The sequence below is a fragment of the Monodelphis domestica genome, chromosome 3 (assembly GCF_027887165.1).
Source record: "Monodelphis domestica isolate mMonDom1 chromosome 3, mMonDom1.pri, whole genome shotgun sequence".
NCBI classification, from domain to species: Eukaryota; Metazoa; Chordata; class Mammalia; order Didelphimorphia; family Didelphidae; genus Monodelphis; species Monodelphis domestica.
The window spans coordinates 214,480,851-214,500,550 of record NC_077229.1 but is presented as its reverse complement, the minus strand read 5'-3'; the positions used below and the strand labels follow the sequence as shown (position 1 = coordinate 214,500,550).

Sequence of the window (19,700 nt, the reverse complement as noted above, 5' to 3'; positions counted from 1 at the left end):
AGTCCAAGAAGTTCCATCATGTTTACCTTTAAGACAAGAAAAACCACTGGGACCCATGTGTTAATCTGTCCCTGGTCCTTGACAGAAATGATTCAGCCTGGAGGAACCACAATGAGATTCCATCATTCTCCTTTAAGTTAAGGAAAACCACCATGAGCCAAGTATCGCTCTGTTCTTGTCCTTTGACAGGAGATATCTGATTCAGCCTAGAGGACCCTTCATAATGACCTCAGTGATTTATTTTGTCTCCCATCCAGGTCTCCCCACATAACAAAATTTGGCTTATATCCTCTACAAGCATGAACTCGGGCTAATAAAGACATTCGATAAAGGCCAGACTTTAATTGAATTTAAAAAAATACACAATGTGCTAATACCTGAATCCTTCAGCAGTAAGGGAAATTATCTGTTTTTATGGAGGATATCAAGCAACACTCCCCTTCTGGGGGGCTCCTCCCCCATACTCCCAATCCCTACAATCCACACGAGTGGTTAGTACCAGCTATGGGACAGATCCAAATTGCTCCAAAGTACACCAGGTTCCTTGTTTACAGATTCCCTCTCCTTTCGGAAATTTTCTTTGTGCTTTTGGGTCACACAAACGACTTTTGGGTTTATAAAATCCTCTGTAGGTCTGAGTAAAGCTAAGTGTCCACAGTTCCTCTCCTCCTTTTTCTTGCTGAGGTTACAAAATGCTTTGCTCTTTCCGATTCAATTTTTATCCCTCTATCCATATATCCATCTCCTCTTTGGATTCTGTGTAAAGACCACACAAGGGGGCAGCTGGGTGGCTTAGTGGCTCAGTGGGTTGAGAGCCAGGCTTAGAGACAAGAGGTTCAGGGTTCAAATCTGGCCTCAGACACTTCCTAGCCACCCTGGGCAAGTCACTTAACCCCCATTGCCTAGCCTTTAACCCCTCCTTCTACCTTGGAACCAATACACAGTATTAAGTCTAAAGGCAATAGTTAAGGGTTTATTTAAAAACAAACAAACAAAAACCAAGGAGGCACCCAGAATTTTTTTTTTCAATTCTGTGAATAGCCCACAAAATTTTACCTGTGTTCTTCTCTGAATCTAAGTATCTGCATGCATGATTGGAGGTTCTTTATTTTCTTTTTTAAATCCTTACCTTCCATCTTAGAATTCATACTGGGTATTGGTTCCAAGACAGAAGAGTGGTAAGGGCTAGGCAATGGGGGTTAAGTGACTTGTCCAGAGTCACAGAACTAGGAAGTGTCTGAGGCCAGATTTGAACGCAGGACCTCCCATCTCCAGGCCTGGCTCTTTATTCACTGAGCCACCCAGCTGCTCCCATATTGATTCTTAAACTTTGTTGCTACAACCTTGAACCAGCATCTGAACCTAGGTGGCCGATGGGGCAGTGAGGATCAAAAACAAGGAGAAAGAATACTCTGTCCAAGGAATTCAGAGTTTGTTAAAGAGCCCATAGAGTAGTATTTATATTCTCCTTGGAGTGTGTACCTGGCCATGCCTAATTCAAACCATCCAGGATTTGATATTATAATCTAAAGAAACTTTGATTTCAAACAGACTTCCTGGTATACCCACTCTGTGTTTGGTGATATAATCAAGCTATTTTACAGAATTCATGAAGTAAAATATTCATTCTCTCCTAATAAAATGACCTTCTGCAGCTTAATCCCAGCTGGATTTTACTGGGTACACAGTTGGTAACTGCCTTCCAATTAAGCTAGAAAACTATTTTTAATGAACAGGCAATTTTGACAAATTACCAGGAAAAAAGAAAGAAAAAAAAGCATAACCTCTAAAATCACAATCAGCATACTCAGCCTGATTTCCCTCCATCATGAGAGGAGACAAAGAAGCCTTTTTGAAATGTGTGGTGGGATAGTCTTTGTAGATTTAGGTAAGGTGAGCTGAAAGCTGCCCTTCCTTATCTCCTCAGGCCCCAAGATTCAGATTGCAATTCTCCCAAAAGCAGGTGTGGTAAAGGGAAGTGAATAGCCAAGTTAGTAAAGAATTGGCTATTTTTCCAAAGGCCTGGTGCCAGTGTTTGTGTGGTTTTTTTGTTTAATTACAAAAGAGTGATATTGCCAGCATTCACAGAATCTTTCAGATTAAGAAGGAACTCAATTTCTGGAAATGAAGCAGGAAAATGGCTTGATAATTGTTCTTACTTATGTTTAGACCCTCACTATCCAGCCTGTAAACTTCAAAGTTAGAAATATATTCCAGATATATAAGTAAAGAGCAGAGGATTTTATGGTTTCCCTTTTAAGTGTCTTTTATTATCACTATTCTATATATTCATAAAAGAGGACTAATTCCCTTCACTGAATGCTTCTCCCTCCAGCTCATCCTCAAACAAAACTAAAAAGGAACCTGAGATCGAGTTCCTTGATTAATTAAATTTTTAACTATCAATAGTTCTGACATGCTATGTCTTGGATTTAATTTAGAGTTGGGAAATTCAACTTGAGAAAAGAATTGAAATAATTTGCTTCCTCTCAAACATAAAAAATGGAAGTGACCATTTGAAAGAAGCCTTGTACCACACCAAAGAAAGACAAGGATGTCTGAAAGAAACTAATAGATCAGGATGGAAAAGCTAGAGAGGGGAATGAAATAGATTTATCCATCCATCTGCCAACCTATCTTTCTATCTATTTATTTATCTTTGACTATCTACCTCCTTATCTATCTCTATCATTTATCAATATCAATATATCTATGTGTATATGTGGAGATATACATATATGTCATATACATAACAGAAAAAGAGAGAAAGTAGGAGAGAAAAGGGAACAAGAGAATGAGATTTATTATATAAGCAAATCATTTTAGAGTATGAATATAAAATGGATGAGTCAAAGTTTAAGACATTTTAGTTAAAAAATATTATTGACTAGATCAATTTCTACACAGTAACTGTGGCCATGCCTTCGTCTCCCATTAGCAACTTGCACTGTCAAGGATGCTAGTAATTGAAAGAGCAATTTGGATAGCAGCAAAGAGCAGGAGATACAGTTCTGGTTCTGCCAAAACCTAATTATGCAACCTTGAGCAAATCAGTTAACCTCGTAGGGCCTCAGTTTCCTTGTGTATAAAATGAAGGAGTTGAAAACAATCTATAAAGCCTATTATAAGGGAGGAATTAGGGAATTTCTCAATTTGATCAAGGACTTAAATATTAGAATATAAAATTCATTTCCATTTCATAGCAATCATAATATAAAAAAGTATTGATGAGAGGACTTTCTGACCAAATTGAGGAATTTCCCAGTTACCACTCTACTTTTTGTACTATAACTCTTGAAACTGAAAAGTATTCATTCATACATTTAATTACTATTTATTGAATTCCTACTGTATTTCTAGAACTAAGCTATCTAATGGGAGAACAGTCCAAGGCATTTACCTTCTTATTCATGATAGAGCACAGCAAGAGACTAAATCAGGTCAACCTCTAGAAACCTAGAGATCTCTCACCAAGTGGATTATGGGAGTAGCCACTGCTGACAAATTTCTAGGAGAGAGACAGTTTACCAGTAGTCACCAAATTATTCTCCTTTCCAGTATATTAACACCTTCCCCATTAGCACTGACCTTCCCCAACCCTGTCACAACATCACACCCTATAAAAACCAAGGCTTTAATGAAATAGAAGTTAATTCCTACCTAAGACAAGAGTACAGACTCCAATCTTGGTAAAGACTGCAAAAATCACCAATCCAGTAAGAAGTCTAAAATTATTTATTGACTTCAGTAGAAGTTAACAAATGGTCTATTCCCTTTTAAAAAAAGTATTGTTATGACACAATATATACTTCCCAGCAAATACTCTTAACAAACCACGGACTTGGGTTCAAATCTAATCTTGGGCAAAAAATCATTTCACTTTTCTGAGCTTGTTTTTTTTCTCTACAGTATTATGGGTTTCAACCAGATAACCTCTAAGATTCCTTCAAGCTCTAAATCTAGGACTCCCCAAAATACAAAGTGCATCCTCCAGATAGCTTAAATAAAGCTAACAGATAATGCCAATTCAATGAATTACTTAAATTCTGAAATTAACAACAACAAAAAAATTTGAGCTACCATACTTCTGACAAGATCTTAAAATGCCAAACACAAATATATGAAGTGTACATCCGGGCACTAAAATTGGAAAGAGGGAAAGGGGAAGGGATCAGCCCTTCCACCTCAAAAAATAACCAGCAGCTGAGATGGCTTCCAATTCAGGGCTTGCTTTATGGAGTTAATGCTGATTGCTTCAACTTAGTAATTCACAGATTGCTCAAGATGTTTCTTTGATAGAACATCAACATATATCTCTTGCAAGGCAGCATTATGGAAATGAATATTCCAAATGCACAGACCAGAGAATATTCAAAGCATGCTTGGAATGTTAACATTTAGAGTGTTTTATGCTGAATTGGATGATTATGCAAGCAAGACAAACAGAATGAGTAAGTAATATTAATGGTTATAATTCAATTCAGTATAATTCAATAAATAAATTCTTGAAACCTACTCTGTGCTATTCTCTATGTTAAGTATTATACTATAGGGTTTTCAAAGAAAACCCAGTCCTATAAGTAAGAATTATTAAGCATAAGGAATAAAACAAGCATACAAATAACTATAGTTTATAGCAATATGGGATTAAGTCCAACCAAAGAACTCAGGGTTCATCAGAGAGAGATCAAATCTAGTTAGGGGAATCTGGGAAATCTTCACTGATGAGGCAGGTGGCATTTGAACTGGGTCTAGAAGAATGAGAAGGATTTCAGGCAGAAGGAGATACAAGATCAAATAGTGAGGGTAGAAGGTGTAGATAGTGAAAAGTGCTGGAGGTTTTGAGGGAACAGTTTGGCTAGATGATAGAGGGGCTAATGGGAAATGGGATTAGAAAGAGATGAATGCCAGGTTTAGGTATTTAGAATTTATTTGGGAGGCAACAGGAAGTCATTTAAGAAGTTTGAGGAAGGAAACAACATAATATATCTATGCTTTGAGAACTGTTCTGTGCTGGACCTGTCTCAGACCTTCCTCTGGTAGTTTATGTTCAATACTAGAATAAAAGGAGATACAAGTTTCTATATTATATACAGGATAAATTGGAGATCATCAATAAGGGATGGTAGCATGAAGAGGAATCAGAAAAGTGTTCCTGTAGAAGGTGGGATTTTAATTGGGCCTTGAAGAAGTTGGGGAAGCCAGAAGGAAGAAAGGAGAAGAAAAGGAATTTCAGCCTGAGGGACAACCAGGGAAAATGCCCAGAGTCTAGAGAAGGAGTATCTGGTACAAGAAACAGTAAATAAAGAGGCCAGTGTCATTGAACTGCATTAGGAATGGAAAAATAAAAAGACTGGAAAGGTAGGAGGGAATGGGGGTCATTAAGGGCTTTGAATGCCAGATAAAAGATTTTATTCGGTCCTCAGGATCAAAGAATGATTGACAAGGGATCACTGGAGTTTATTGAATAGAGGGGTTACATGGTCAGATATGAGCTTTAGGAATTTGACAGCTGAGGAGAAGATGGGCTGAAATGGGGAAAGACTTATAGCAGAAAAACTAATCAGCATGTTACTGCAGTAGTTCTGACATGAAGCGATGGGGTGGTGTCAACACCATAGGAGAGGGGGGAGGTATCTGAGAGATGCTACAAAGGTAAATCAACAGGACTTCGAAACACATTGGACAGGGGGTTGTGAGAGAGAGAGAGAGAGAGGAGCCAAGAGTACACCTAGGTTGACAGCCTGGGTGACTAGGAAAATAGTGGCTCCTTGACAGTAAGGGACATTCAGAAGGAAGGAGGGTTTGAGGAGAAAGAACAGAAGGATAATCAATGAGAACAATTGATGACCCCCTCAAGCTGATTTAGATGAACAAATCTCTCGTTGCAGCCAAGCTCACCAGTTAAGCATCTGAGAACCTCTTCAATTTCCCTATGGCTGCCATGTACTCAGGCAATGAAGAAAGAAGGAATGTCAGCAGTCCCCTGAGCCAATCAGTCCTTGAGGAATGTGTCAAAGCCCTTTAAGGAAAAATTGGCCTAACTGGCATGGGGAAAGAGGTTGGCTATTGATCCTACCACAAAAAGTTTAACTAAACTAAGGACAAGATGAGCAACAGGAAAAAAGATTGAAAGTAATTAGGAGGGGACCAGTTTGGTGGCTTAGTGGATTGAGAGCCCTGGGAGGTCCCAGATTCAAATCTGACCTCAGACTCTTCCTAGCTACATGACCCTGAGCTAGTCACTTAACCTCTATTGCCTAGCCCTTACTGCTCTTCTGTCTTAGAACCAATACATGGTATTAATTCTAAGACAGAATTAAGGTTTCAAAAAAGAAAAGATAGTAATTAGGAGGCAAGAGCAACAGTTTGGCTGAGAGATGAGAGTTTGATGAAAGCAATGGTAATAGAGATGTGGGAGATAGAAGGTGAATATAGAATTGACAGGACTTAATTATATTAACAATTATATGTACAGAGCGAAGGAGGGAAGAAGCCAAAGGTGATTCCAAGAGAATCTAATTGCCTAAAAATGTCAAAGTCAGAGGACAGTCACAGGAAGAGAAAGGCTAAACTAGGAAATTGCCTAGGAGAAAAGCAGCTGCTTTTTTAAACAAAAAGAAGCCAAGCAGGATGTATTGCAAGTCTTTAATATGAGTTGACAAAAGTTAATGCCAAAATAGAGGAGGAGGATGAGCCCAAGTCACAAGTTGTTGTCACCACCAGGAAACCAGGCCATGTATATCTTGAAAGGAAGAGATGTTTGTTGTTCAGTCCTGTCCAACTTTCCATAACCCCATTTGGGGTTTTCTTGGCAAAGATACTGGAATGGTTTGCCATTCTCTAGATCATTTTATAGATGAGGAAACTGAGGCAAATAGGGTTAAGTGATTTGTCCAGGGTCATACAACTAGTGTCTAAGGTTGGATTTGAATTCAGGTCTTCCTGACTCCAAGCCTAGTGTTCTATTCACTGTACCACACAGCTGCCTTTTTGAATATCAAGCCAGACATTATTGTCTCCATTTTTAGATGAAGAAAGTAAAGCAGAGGACGTTAATAACATCAAAGTCTAGCAGAAAAGCCAGGACTACGACCATCATTCTTTCCCCGGAGCCATTTCAACTAGACAGTGATAGCTTACCAAAATATATTTGCTGGCAAAATCTAGTCTACCATATCTGGATTATGATTTTCCAGTGGAAAACATTTAATCTCCTCTTGGGGCCTGTCTTTTGGAGGAGACAGAAGAAAAGGAGAAAAGGGAAGGACAACGCTCTATTTTTAAACCTTTGCTGAGCACTAGATGTTGGGTGCCACACAGAAACAAATTGGACAATGCCCCAGTATGAGTAGCTTCCCAACTTGCCCATGCAGACAGGCAAGGCACACATCCTGGGAAAGGCTTACACCAGGTCCAGTAGGTCCAGGAGCCCTGAATGCCTTGTATTCTCAGCGTAAGTATTCTGGAAGAAGTGAGATAGTAAGTTTCCTGTAAAAATCAGTGAACCATTTAGTATGCACGTAAGGAGCAAAGGGTATGACTCAAGGGCTGTTTCAGCCCAAGATCCTATTTCAACCTAGCTGTGCATCTGTTTGCTATGAACTTAGAGGTATCTGGACCCAAGTCAAAACAGGAGATGAAATCATCTCCTAAAGTAACCTATGCAGGCGGTCCCCTATCATCACCCTGGAGTCATCCTCAATGAAGGTGTAGGATAATAAAAAGGATACTCACAGCTGCTCCCATTTCTATGATAAGTCATAGTCTCTCAAGTGCTTCCCTGTCCATCATCTTATTCACTCCTGACAAGAACCACAGACTCCTAGATTCTTAGAGGAAGAAGAGAGTTCAGAGGCCACCTAGCTCCAGAATGAAAGGCCAGTTCAAATTTTAATTATTTTCTTGGAAAATCACATATCCACTTCCTGGCTGGATTTCTGAGCTGTCATGCTGTCTCATCACAGGAAACTGAGTTCAGGGCCTCGGCTGCCCCAGCTGGGAGTGCTGTAGAAAATATTCTTAATAAGCAAAGACAAAAGTTTCATGGAGACAAATGAGGTGGAGAGGAGAAAAACAACCCAAAGAAATATAGACAAGAATGTCAAGCAGTGAGCTTTAAAATTGCAGGCAAAAAGAAAATGATCTATGTCTTTAACGAATAATGCTTGGAAATGATCAAATAAAATATATTTTAAAAAAAATTGCAGGCATTTCCTGATTTCTGAATGGCCTATTAGGCTGCCAACCCTAAAATCCATTCAGTTGAGAACTTATACCACCTCTCATGTCATTAGAATGTGTTTCAGTTCATCAAGAAAAGGTGGCTATTTGTCTCGAACCCCTACCCCAGTCTCTCTCTTCCTGCTGGTTGGATTAAACTGCTTGAGGAGAACAGGAATCCCACAGGACTTCAGGAAAGACTGGGAAATGGTTAGCACATAGGAAGGAGAAGCTGGGATGTTTTCTTTTCCTCTACAAACAAAAACAAACCCCAAATACTAAAAGGAAGTCTGGTTAGGGACCACATATGGCAGTTTGGCTTCCTTCAGAGGAAACTAGCTCTGTCCAGGATTGCCCTACGGAGTCTAAAGGAAGTTCATTTCTAGATGACTTTAAGGAATCGAGTTGAAGGATGCTCTGTATCAGATAGAACTTTCCATAGGCCTTCTCCATGACCCCTACCATCCTGAGTTGTTCCTGACATACCCACCACCCCACCAAGAATACACAGTAGGCAGATACTTCTTAGTTGTGTGACCCTAGACAAGTCACTTAACCCAAGTGCCTAGCTCTTACTGCTCTTTTGTCTTGAAGTGATACTTAGAATGAATTCCTTTTTTTTAAACCTTTCCTCTTAGAATTAATACTCTGTATTGGTTCCAAGGCCGAAGAGCAGTAAGGGTTAGGCAATTAAGGGATTTGTCCAGGGTCACCCAGCTGGGAAGTGTCTGAGCCCAGATCTGAACCCTGAACCTCTTGTCTCTAAGCCTGACTCAATCCACTGAGCCACTTATCTATCACTACTTAGTATTGATTCTAAGACAGAAGCTAAGGGTTTAAAAAAATGAAACCTATTTTGTACTGTTCATGGACAGCTACATTAGGGGTCTAAATCCTGCCACACAGGATTAAACCGTCTCTCCAGGCTAATAATCTTTCTTTGATGGTAGTACCAAGGGATTTGTGGAAGAGTATCATCCTCATCTTAAATAGTAGGGGCAAACTCCCCCAAATCCCTTAAATTACCCCAATAACTCATAATACAAGTAAATAGAAGTAGTGGGTGGTACATTTGATAGAGCACCAGCCCCAGAATCAGGAAGAACTGAGTTCAAATATGAACTTAGACCCTGGCTGTGACCCTAGGCAAGTCACTTCATCTATGTCTGCTTCAATTCCTATGAAGTAATACTTGTCAAAGGTAACTAGGTGGTACACCAGATAGAGTGCCATGCCTATAACCAGAAACACCTGAATTCAAACTTATTCTCACTTATTATGTGACCCTAGGCAAGTCATTTAACCCTGTTTGTCTGAGTTTCCTCACTTGCAAAATGAGTTGGAAAAGGAAATGGCAAACCACTCCAGTAACTTTTCCATGAAAATACCAAAATGGTTCACAAAGGATCAGACACAAGTAAAAACAACTAAACAATAATGTACGTAAAAATGTTGAGCATAATGCTTGATTCATAGTAGATGCTTAATAAATGTATTTTTGTAAAAAAAAAATTTAATTTATCTAAATAAGGGATTAACACAGAGATTTCTAAAGGTGTTTTTTTATTTTTATAACTATTTCAATTAAAATCGTTAGCTTTATAATCCTTTGTATTTTAATTCATTTAAAAACATTATTCTCAGAAGGAGTTGAGAGACTTCATCAGATTGCCAAAAGAGTTTATAACACACCAAGAAAAAAAAGTTAAGAACTTCTTTAAAAAAGCCCTTTGTGAAGGTGTTTATATAATTCACAGCCTAGAGCACCACTTAGGGTATTGAGTTCTATTAGTTTACTACCCACAGTGAAAAATGGCATTTCCTTGTATTCCTTACATCAACCCTATGACAGGTGGTTCAAAAGTTACAAGGCAAAAGAAACAATGCATTTGTTCTATTCTTAATCACATTCTTTAGAAATCTGGAAGGCCAGAGTTAAAAAGTACAGCTTATGAATCCATCATATTCATTTTTGCCCTCTTAAGACGCTGACATTCCTGCTCTTGAGTCAAAGAAAGAAACATTTGCACCAAAAATAAAAGAAAAAAAAAAAGCTCCTTTGAACAATGAATACCCATGTGGCTTTGTTTGCTGGATAGATTCTAAAAGAATAAATTACAGAAGATGCAAAAATGTTCTAATCTGAGAATTCATCATCTTTCTTACACAGTATGTCCTAGGTTTATAGCCAAGGTTCCAGCTGTTAATGAACCCAAACAAAGGGAAGAGGCAGAGAAGAAGAGAAGAAATAGAAGAGTTAGAGGGGGGTTGACCGAGAAAGTATTAAATCAACAAAAAGTGTTTTTGCAAAAATTGACTCTTGGAGATATTGTACAATTATCAACTGTGAATGACTTAACTATTATCAGCAACTTAAGGATCCAAGACAACTCCAAGGGACTCATGATAGAAAATGCCACCTGCCTTCATAGAGGAATTGATTGAGCCTGAATGCGGATTAAAGCATATCATTTTCTGCTTTATTTGCTTCATGAGTTTTTTCTTTTATGTGAGATGTGTCTTCTTTCACAACATGATAAATAAAAAAATATGTATTGCATGATAACAGATGTATAATCTATACTAGTGATGGTAATGGCAAACCCCTTTAAGACCCAGTGCCCAAACTGGAACTCTCATGCCGCATGTGAGCCCCCACCTTACCCCATACAGGGGAAGGAAGAAGCGCTCCCATTGGGCTGCTGGGCAGAGGGGTGGGTCATGTGAGAAATATCCTCAGATGCAGTGGAGAGGGGAAGGGGAGCAGGCCCCTCTGGCATGCTCCAGCATGTGTGCCACAGGTTTGTCAACATGGATCTATATCATGTCTTGGAGAAGGGATAAGAAGAAGAGGGAGAGAATTTGAATCACAGAATGTCGGAAAACAAATTTTAAAACTGTTTCTGCATGTAACTGAGGAAAATACAATAAAATATTACTGGGGGCAGAGGAGACAAACTGATTTTTTGCAGTTAGCAAAGGCAAAAGTCAATCACTTCCAAAGTTTTAAGTCTCATTGGGTATCAATAATATGAGAACATCATAGCAAACCTATAAAGTTAGGTAAACTCTTTTTAGAAGTTATTTTTTAAATTCTTTTAGAAAGAATTGTTCATTTCTTTGTTTTCAAAGAAAAAGAGCATCCTAGAGTTTGAAAGGAAAGGAATAGTCCTTAAAGGGAAATCATGTTGATGCATATACTTGCATGGACTTAAATCAGAGAAAGGATGAGGCATAGATTTTGGACATAACTAATGTGAGAATGTGTTTTTCTTGGGAAAGCATATTTATTATATCTTATTACTTATTTATAACAAATCATATGTATTATGTTATTTTATATCATAAATTATGTATGTATTTTAAAAATAAAAATTGTAGTACACACAAAACAAAAACCTAAACTGATATGCTTGACATGGCAGTGACAGCAAAAGCCTGGGACTTATATAAATTTAGTAATCAGCTCTGCAGGATAAATATGTGGATCCATCTCTTAACAGACTCATGAGAACCTATTGTTAAATTTTCAGAAATTGGCAAACTCTACAAATCAGGACTTAATTTATTGTCTTCCTGACTGCTTAGTCTTAAGTAAATGTCAGAGAAACTGTTCATCTTAAAAATATGTGGATTTAATGGTCAGTTGGCTCAGTAGTCCTGAAATGGGAGATAGATCCTGGGTTCAAATATGGCTTCAGACACTTTCTAGCCACGTGACCCAAAGCAAGTCACTTAATCTCTATTGCTTAGCCCTTATTGCTGTTCTTCCTTAAATGGAATCTAATCGAGATGGAAGGTAAAGGTTTTTTTTAAAGCGTATGTCTGGCCTCAGACACTTCCCAGCTGTGTGACTCTGGGCAAGTCACTTGACCCCCATTGCCTAGCCCTTACCACTCTTCTGCCTTGGAACCAACACACAGTATTGATTCCAAGACATAAGGTAAGGGTTTTTTTAAAAAGTGTATGGTTCATATTTTTTCCCTTGAGAGCTTACTTAAATATTTATCTGTACATCCCTGCCAAAAGCACAAGTCAAGCCATATCATTCTCCAGCTGAAGAAGCACCTGTGGCTCCCTATTATCTCTAAGGTAAAACAAACTATTCTACTCAATATTTAAAACTTTTCAAAACATGGCTCTAACTGATCTCTCTAAACTGATTTCATATTATTTTCCCCAACACCCTTTACATTCTAGCTAAACAAGATTAATTGCCATAGGTGAAATTATGTCTCCCATCTCTATTCTTTTGGAAAAGCTGGAACCTTCCTCCTTATTTCAATTTCTTGGAATTGTTGGTTCCCTTCAAAGCTCAATTCAAATGCACCTCCTCCACAAGCTCTATTCTGACTCTCCCTTCTCCCCCAACTGCTAACATTTTCTTTATCCCAAGATTACTTTGTATTTTGTGTTTTTCTATTTTTGTAGTGGTTATTTCCCTCCACCAGAATAAAATCTCTTAAAGACCAGGGATTGATTATCTTTATATCCTCAGTTCCTAGCATAGCATTAAGCACAAAGAAAGAACCAAAATATTTATTAAATCACCTAGGTAGCATAGTAGAAAGAGTGCAGGGCTTGGAGTCAGGAAGACCTGAATTCAAATCTAATCTTAGCCACTGAATAGCTGGTTGACCCTGATCAAGTCACTTAATCTCTGCTTCAGTTTCCTCAACTGTAAAAGGGATCAGAATAGTATCTACTATCCCAGAGTTGCTGTGAGGATCAAATGAGATAACATTTGTAAAGCACTGACCACAGTGCCTGGCACATAGTAGGTGTTTAATCAATGCATGTTCCCTTCCCTTGCTAAACTGGAAAGCCCTGACAAGGTTAGTTCTTTTAATTTACCCCACATTCAGCCATCTTTAAAGATGAAAAAGAAGCCTATAAAATTCAGCTAAGGAGTTTTAGGGAGGTTTTTTAGACCAGCACGATCACCATTTGCTCCCTACACACATATATGCTCTGTGTGTATGAACCCTAGTAACATGAGGCACCCCCAGGTTGATATCAGAGCCTTGGAGTCCCTCCATCACAACATACATGGATATACATCACACTACCCACTCAAGAATCAGACAGTGATATTGTGATGCTTCTTCCTCTCAGGCTTTTCTCACTCTCAACACCCTATTGCTGCATCATTCTTCCTACAGGAAAGCCAATCTCTTTAATGTACCCCTATTCCCCATACACCAGTAATCTTACTACTTCCTGTACCATCCCTCCCATTATCAACTTCTCCATACTTGTACCTTGGTTATATGGCTCCTATCAACTCCATGGCATCACGATCTCTTTCATTCCTCTCTCCAAGGGCCACAGACACAACTCACTGGAACTAATTGTCCAGTGGAGATAGGCTACAAACATTTAAAGAATGTGGCCACTTTGAGGGATTCCTTATCCCCATTAATTGTTACTTAGTTGTGGTACCTATCATGTGCTACTCCTCCCTTCCACTGTGCTCTCCACAAACACCATTCTATAATACATTAACTTTGCTCACGTTTCTTACATTTTCTTGAATTCATGAAAGTCTGAATTCGGAAGGAAGATACCATATTCCTCAGGACATCCACCACAAGCTGCACGTTCTCACATGACTCACAATTTATTGGTCTTCTTCTTCTGCCAGAACCCAGCACCTCGCCTGTGAAGGAAGTTCCATCTGTCTCTGCTTCAAGTTTCTATTTAGATCCTTGTGGTGGATAACCATTCAACCCACCCCTATCCCCACCAGCTGATTCTCCTTTTATCAAGGACTTAAGTACCTGGTTCACTATCTTCCTTTCTGCCCCAACCTTGTTCTCATTCTTGAAGATTTCAAAAGGTATGTTGACATTCCCTTCAACATCACTGAGCTGATCTTTCTCTGATCACTAAATGTGTCTCCATCCACACTTAAAGCTCAGTCCTGTGTCATAGGAAACTTTGGAAAGCCTCCAAGTATAAACCTCTGAGGGACTCAAAAGACTTTGGGGAATGGGATAGGCAGAAGCATCTACAGGAAGGCATAGCTTGGGATGTCACCACCCTTCCTGAACATTTACGTGCCCCCATTCTCCTGGGGAGTTGTAGCTCAGTAGTTAAGAGCACTGGACCTAGAGTCAGGGAGACTTAAATTCAAAACCAGACACAGACACTTCCTAACTGTCTGACCCTGGACAAATCACTCAACCTCTCTTTACCTAGGAGGCAACTAAGTGGCTCAGTGAGTAGAGTAGGGTCTAGAGTCCAGAAGATCTGAATTAAAATCCAGATTTAGACACTTCCTATCTGTGTGACCCTAGGCAAGTCACTTAACCTCTAATGGTCTAGCAAAAGGATCCACTGGATCCACTGTAAAGAAAAAGACAAATCACTCCAATATCCTTGCCAAGAAAACCCCAGGGATAGCAATGGGCCACAGAACCACAAAGGATCAAATACAACTGAACAGTGGCAGCATTCTCCTGAACTATGGTGAAATAGATCAGTTAGGATCAGTGAATTTAGCTGACTACTTGTCAACCACAAGTATGTCTTTAAGAATCCTCTCTGAATTTCTCCATAAGTGTTCCTACATAAGAGGTCAAGTCCTTCTATATTTAAGATCATGGGATATGCACCTGGAGCCAGTTCTCCTTGAAACAAAGTTTTGCATTACAGTGCTATCCATCAAGTCTCCAAATTACTGCTTCATTATTTTAAATTTGGATGAATTCTTAAAATGGTCAGAAATATTAAAATATGAATACTAAAATTCATTCACAAGCCAAACACAAATGGTCTTTTGATTGCTTTTCATATTATCCACAGGACTATTTAATTTCATTATCATGAATAATTGAGAGCCTCTTCTATTTGCTAATGACACATTTTCAAAGTCCCAAAAGACTAATTCCAAATCATTTTAAAAGATTCATTTTAATAACATCAATAATAATTAGTCATTTATATAACTTCAATAATTCTTGGTTCATTTCTGTGGTGAGTATCACATAATAAATCTGGTAAGGATGTACTTGTCTTTAGAATTATTTAAAATATATATGTTCTATGTTCTTGAAGGAAGATTTCAGGAGAATGGTATATAACTTACAAAGAAAAACTTAAATTCTGATATTTTAGGATTATCCTAAAAGCCAATTAGAGTTGGAAAAAGATTACATATATATTATGAAATCTATGTATAATGCAATGGGAATACATTATGATGCATTTACAATAAAAAAACTAAGTCCTTTAATTTGTTGAACTTTTTGGCATTATAACATTTGATAGAAAAAAATATTGCTACAATTACATATACTCCATAGTTCATATTGTCCAAATGTCTCCAAATAAATAAACATAGTATTCTTCTAAGGAAGTGTACCTAAAAGTATCCATTTTAACTTCCTTTGAAATCAACTAAGTTTATGATGGAAATTTCAGGACAACCTCAAGGAATGAGATAAGGACCCAGCCTCTGGAGTATTTGCAACTTAGCCATCCACACAAAATTAACCTACGTGCTCTATAACTTGTCATATATGCTGCCTGTAACTGGCCCTTATGGGTCATAGAATTAAATTCTTTTTAAATGAGTGGGTCAGAGATATAAGATAGGAGCTAAGATGTTAAGAGTAAGGGATGCTCAGCTCTCCAAAACCCTCAAAATACACAAAAATAGAAAATAAAGCCCCTCAAAACAAAAGAAAGTCAGAAGGGCATGTCTCATTAGGGTTGACGGGGGAGAGTAGTCCAACTGGTGCAACCCTACTTGCTGCCAAGTGGCCTGAGGCAACAAAACAGCAGACAAGGAACAGCCCAGAGACCAGCCCTACAGAAAGCTGGGAGAAGCCCTACACTCAACCTGAGGCAACAAAACTGGTAGGGTGGGAGAGTGGGGGATGAGGCAGACAAGTGATGGCTATCCCAATCATCCTGAGAGATAGCAATCAGGAGCCTCACTACATGCTTCCAAACAGCTTGAGGCAACAAGATGGCAGAGTGGAAGAGCAGCCCAACACAGGAGACAATAGGGAAACTAAAAACAGGGAGAGCAGAATCTAGGTAGAAAAAAATGCTACAAGTCTCCCCACTGGAAGCCAACTGCTCCATCCCCTAGAAGTGTACACTGAAGGATCCAAAGAGAGCTAGTCCTACCCCAAACAACAGAGAAGGCTCCATTGCAAATTGAAGCAGAAGAGAACCTCAACAAAATAGATAGGCAAGATAAAAAGAGGGGGAAAAATAACTACAAAAATAAGTGGAAGACCAAAAACAACCCTAACCTTAGACAGTTACTTTAGTGACAGGGAAGATCAAAATATAAACTAAAAAGAGGACAACAATAGCAAAAAAAGAAACATCTAAAGCCTCAAAGGAAATTGAGAAAGGATGCCAGGCCCCAAAAGACCTATTGGAAAAACATAAAAAGAAGTTTTAAAATCAGATAATAAAATAAATGATAAAGATTCAACAATTTGGAAATTAAACTAGGCCAAATGGAAAGGGAGGCAAAAAAAAAAACACTGAAGAAAACAAATCTCTAAGAACTATAATGGGCCAAATGGAAAAGGAAACATAAAATGTCAAGGAATAAAATAACTCCCTAAAAATTATAATTGAGCAAATTGAAGCTAATGATTCCATAAGGCATCAGGAAAATAAGAGAAAATTAAAACAATGAAAAAAAAAAGAAGAAAATCTGAAATACCTTACCGGAAAAACAACTGATCTAGAAGATAAATCAAGGAGAGACAGTCTAAGAATCGTAGCAATAACTGAAAGCTATGATAAAAAAAAAAAGCCTGGACCCCATATTACAAGAAATCATCAGGGGAAAATGTCCTGATATCCTCAAGCAAGAAGGGAAATTAGAAATTGAAAGAATCCACCAGTCAACTTCTGAAAGAGACCCTAATACCAAACATCCCACGACCATTATAGAAAAACTCAAAAACTCCCAGACCAAGAAAATGGGAATAATTCAAATATCATGGAGCCATAAACAGAATTACACAAAACCTGGCAACTTCTACACTAAAGGATCAGAGGGGATGAAATGTGATATTCTAGAAGACAAAGAATCAAGGTCAATGACCAAGAATCATATACAGAGAGAAAATGAACATAACCTTCCTGAGGAAAAATGTGGCATTTAATGAAAAAAAGGCTTTTAGACATTTCTGACAAAAAAAAAGAGCTAAACAGAAAATTCAGTGACCAAATTTGACACTCAAGAGAAGCATAAAAAGGTAAATAGAAAAGAGAAAACTTAAGGGTTTCAATCAGGTTGAATTGAGTACATTTATACCTTAGAAAGTGATCATTAAGATACTTAACATATATATGATACTTGAGTCACATAAGGTACTTAAAGTATTCAAGATAAATAAAGAACCTGGGATACTTAAGAACTTTATCACTATTTGGATTGTAAGGAGTATTCATAGAAAGAAGGAAGGGAGTAAGCAGAATAGGATGGGTTGATAACAACAACAAAAATCAAAGAATAGGAAAGAGGAACACAGCAGAAGAAGAGAAAAGGAAAGAAAAGAAAAGAAAAGAAAAGGATATAAATTATCTTACATAAAGAGACACCTAAGAGTTAATACAATGTAGGAAAATATGGGGATATGGTGGGCAATGTTTGAACTTTACTCTTATCAGAATTAGTTCACATTGGGAATGATACCTACACTCAGCCAGCTATAGAAATCCACCTTACACTATAGTGAAATAGAAGGAATTGGGTTATAAGAGAAAGGGGAGAAGGCCAAAAAGGAGGGTGGATTGCGAAAGATAGTGGTCAGAATCAAAACATTTGTGAACAGGGAAAGGCTGAAAGGAATTAGAGGAAAGGGGAAATGAGGAAAATAAGATAGAGGGAAACACGCACTTAGTAATCAGAAATGTGAATTTAAATGGGATAAATTTACCCATAAAATAGAAAAGGATAGCTGAATGGATTAAAAATCAAAACCATGCAATATGAAGTTCACTAGAAACACATTTAAAACAGGGAGAAACACATAGAGTAAAAGTAAAAGGCTCAGACAGAATCTATTATAATTCACCCAAAGTTAAAAAAAAAAGCAGGAGTAGCAATCACAAGCTCAAACAGAGCAAAAGTAAAAATTTGTCTAATGAAAAAAGATAAAGAAATTACATCATGATAAAAGGTACCATCAACAATGAAACAATATCAATACCAAAGTATCTTGTGGTAGAGCCATGAAGAGAGAGAGGTTTTGAGAGATTATGTTATCAACGTTACACTGACTGTTTTACAATTGCCATTTCAATATGAACTGGTTCTCTGGCAAGTCCTGGCACAAATGTATGTACTCTTTATGGCTGTGTTGCAGACTCTAATTCAAGTGAAGAAAGTATTCAGATTTGTGGTTCCCCTTAAGGCAGAGAAGATTATGGCCATTGATACTAATCTAGAAGGCATGATTAAATCTGTATTTGAACAACTGATTAAGGAAAAAGGACTAGATCTAGTTATGGGCAAGGACAATGAGCAAACTCATTTTGTACCTCAGGAAACTAGAGGTGGCATTGAAAATGAGAACCAGGCTGCTAGTGACCCTGGGAAAATATGCCCACTAAAGGAAGTCACTAAGCTAACTGCTAATGCTGGTGTGAGAAACTCAAAAGCCCATAGACAATTTTCCACTCAGGAATTTGAGTCCAATAAGCGCCTTTTCCCAAAATTTGTGGACAATCCTTTTAAATCACAAAAGGAGTTTAAACATGCATTCAGGATCTTTGATCTGGATTTCGAAGATGTCAAGTTCCTATTGTCAGAACTGTTCAGCCCCCATGAACAAAAACAATTTTTGGAGAAAACTAGATCTGACCACAATTTGACTAGCTGGCCAACTGTAGAACAAAGAGGGGATATGGACTTTGCCAATCCAACTAGCATGTCCTACCTGAAAAGGTGTAGGGAAGATTTGCTGCAGGCCATTAAGCAATGCTGTTCCAAGCCAAATGCATGAGCTAAGTTTGACAAGATCAGGCAGGATAAAGGGGAACATCCTGCCACATACATAGACCGTCTGTCAGAGATGGCAGACTCCATCTTAGGTCTAGAAGCCAAAACTGAAGAGTTGGCTGGCCATGTGCATAGGCAATTTCTAAGAGGATGCACACCAAATTTGAGAACATTTTTTCAAAAACTATTTCCCTAAGTATGACTCAGTTTCCCTGATTTAATTGAGAGACACAGTGAGTTACCTATTTGAAAACAATTCAGATCAAACCAAGCAAGTTCAAGACCTGAAAGATAAGTTAGAGATGACTGAGAATGATTTGAAACAAAAGGCAATTGAAGAAATTAAAAATCTGAAAATGGTTAGGACATAAAAAAAACCTAATTCCCAAAAGATACCAAGTTACAAGGCAAGACCAGTGCAGAAAGAGACTAGGGAATGTTTCTTTTGTCACAGGAAAGGTCAAATTGATTAGAAACTGCTTTTTGAAGAAGAAAC

General features: G+C 38.1%; 1 protein-coding gene across 5 annotated transcripts in view; it reads right to left on the bottom strand.

The window, feature by feature from the left end:
* Positions 1-19,700, bottom strand: part of RNF144B (ring finger protein 144B) — a 236,712-nt gene that overhangs the window by 109,166 nt on the left and 107,846 nt on the right. Inside the window, exon 1 of one of the 5 annotated variants that reach the window (XM_007487890.3) lies at positions 13,485-13,715. The exons of the other annotated variants lie outside the window; for them this stretch is intronic. The gene's annotated coding sequence lies outside the window, so the exon portion shown is untranslated. Of the gene's footprint in view, positions 1-13,484; positions 13,716-19,700 lie in introns of those variants that run through there. 5 annotated transcript variants of the gene reach the window in all.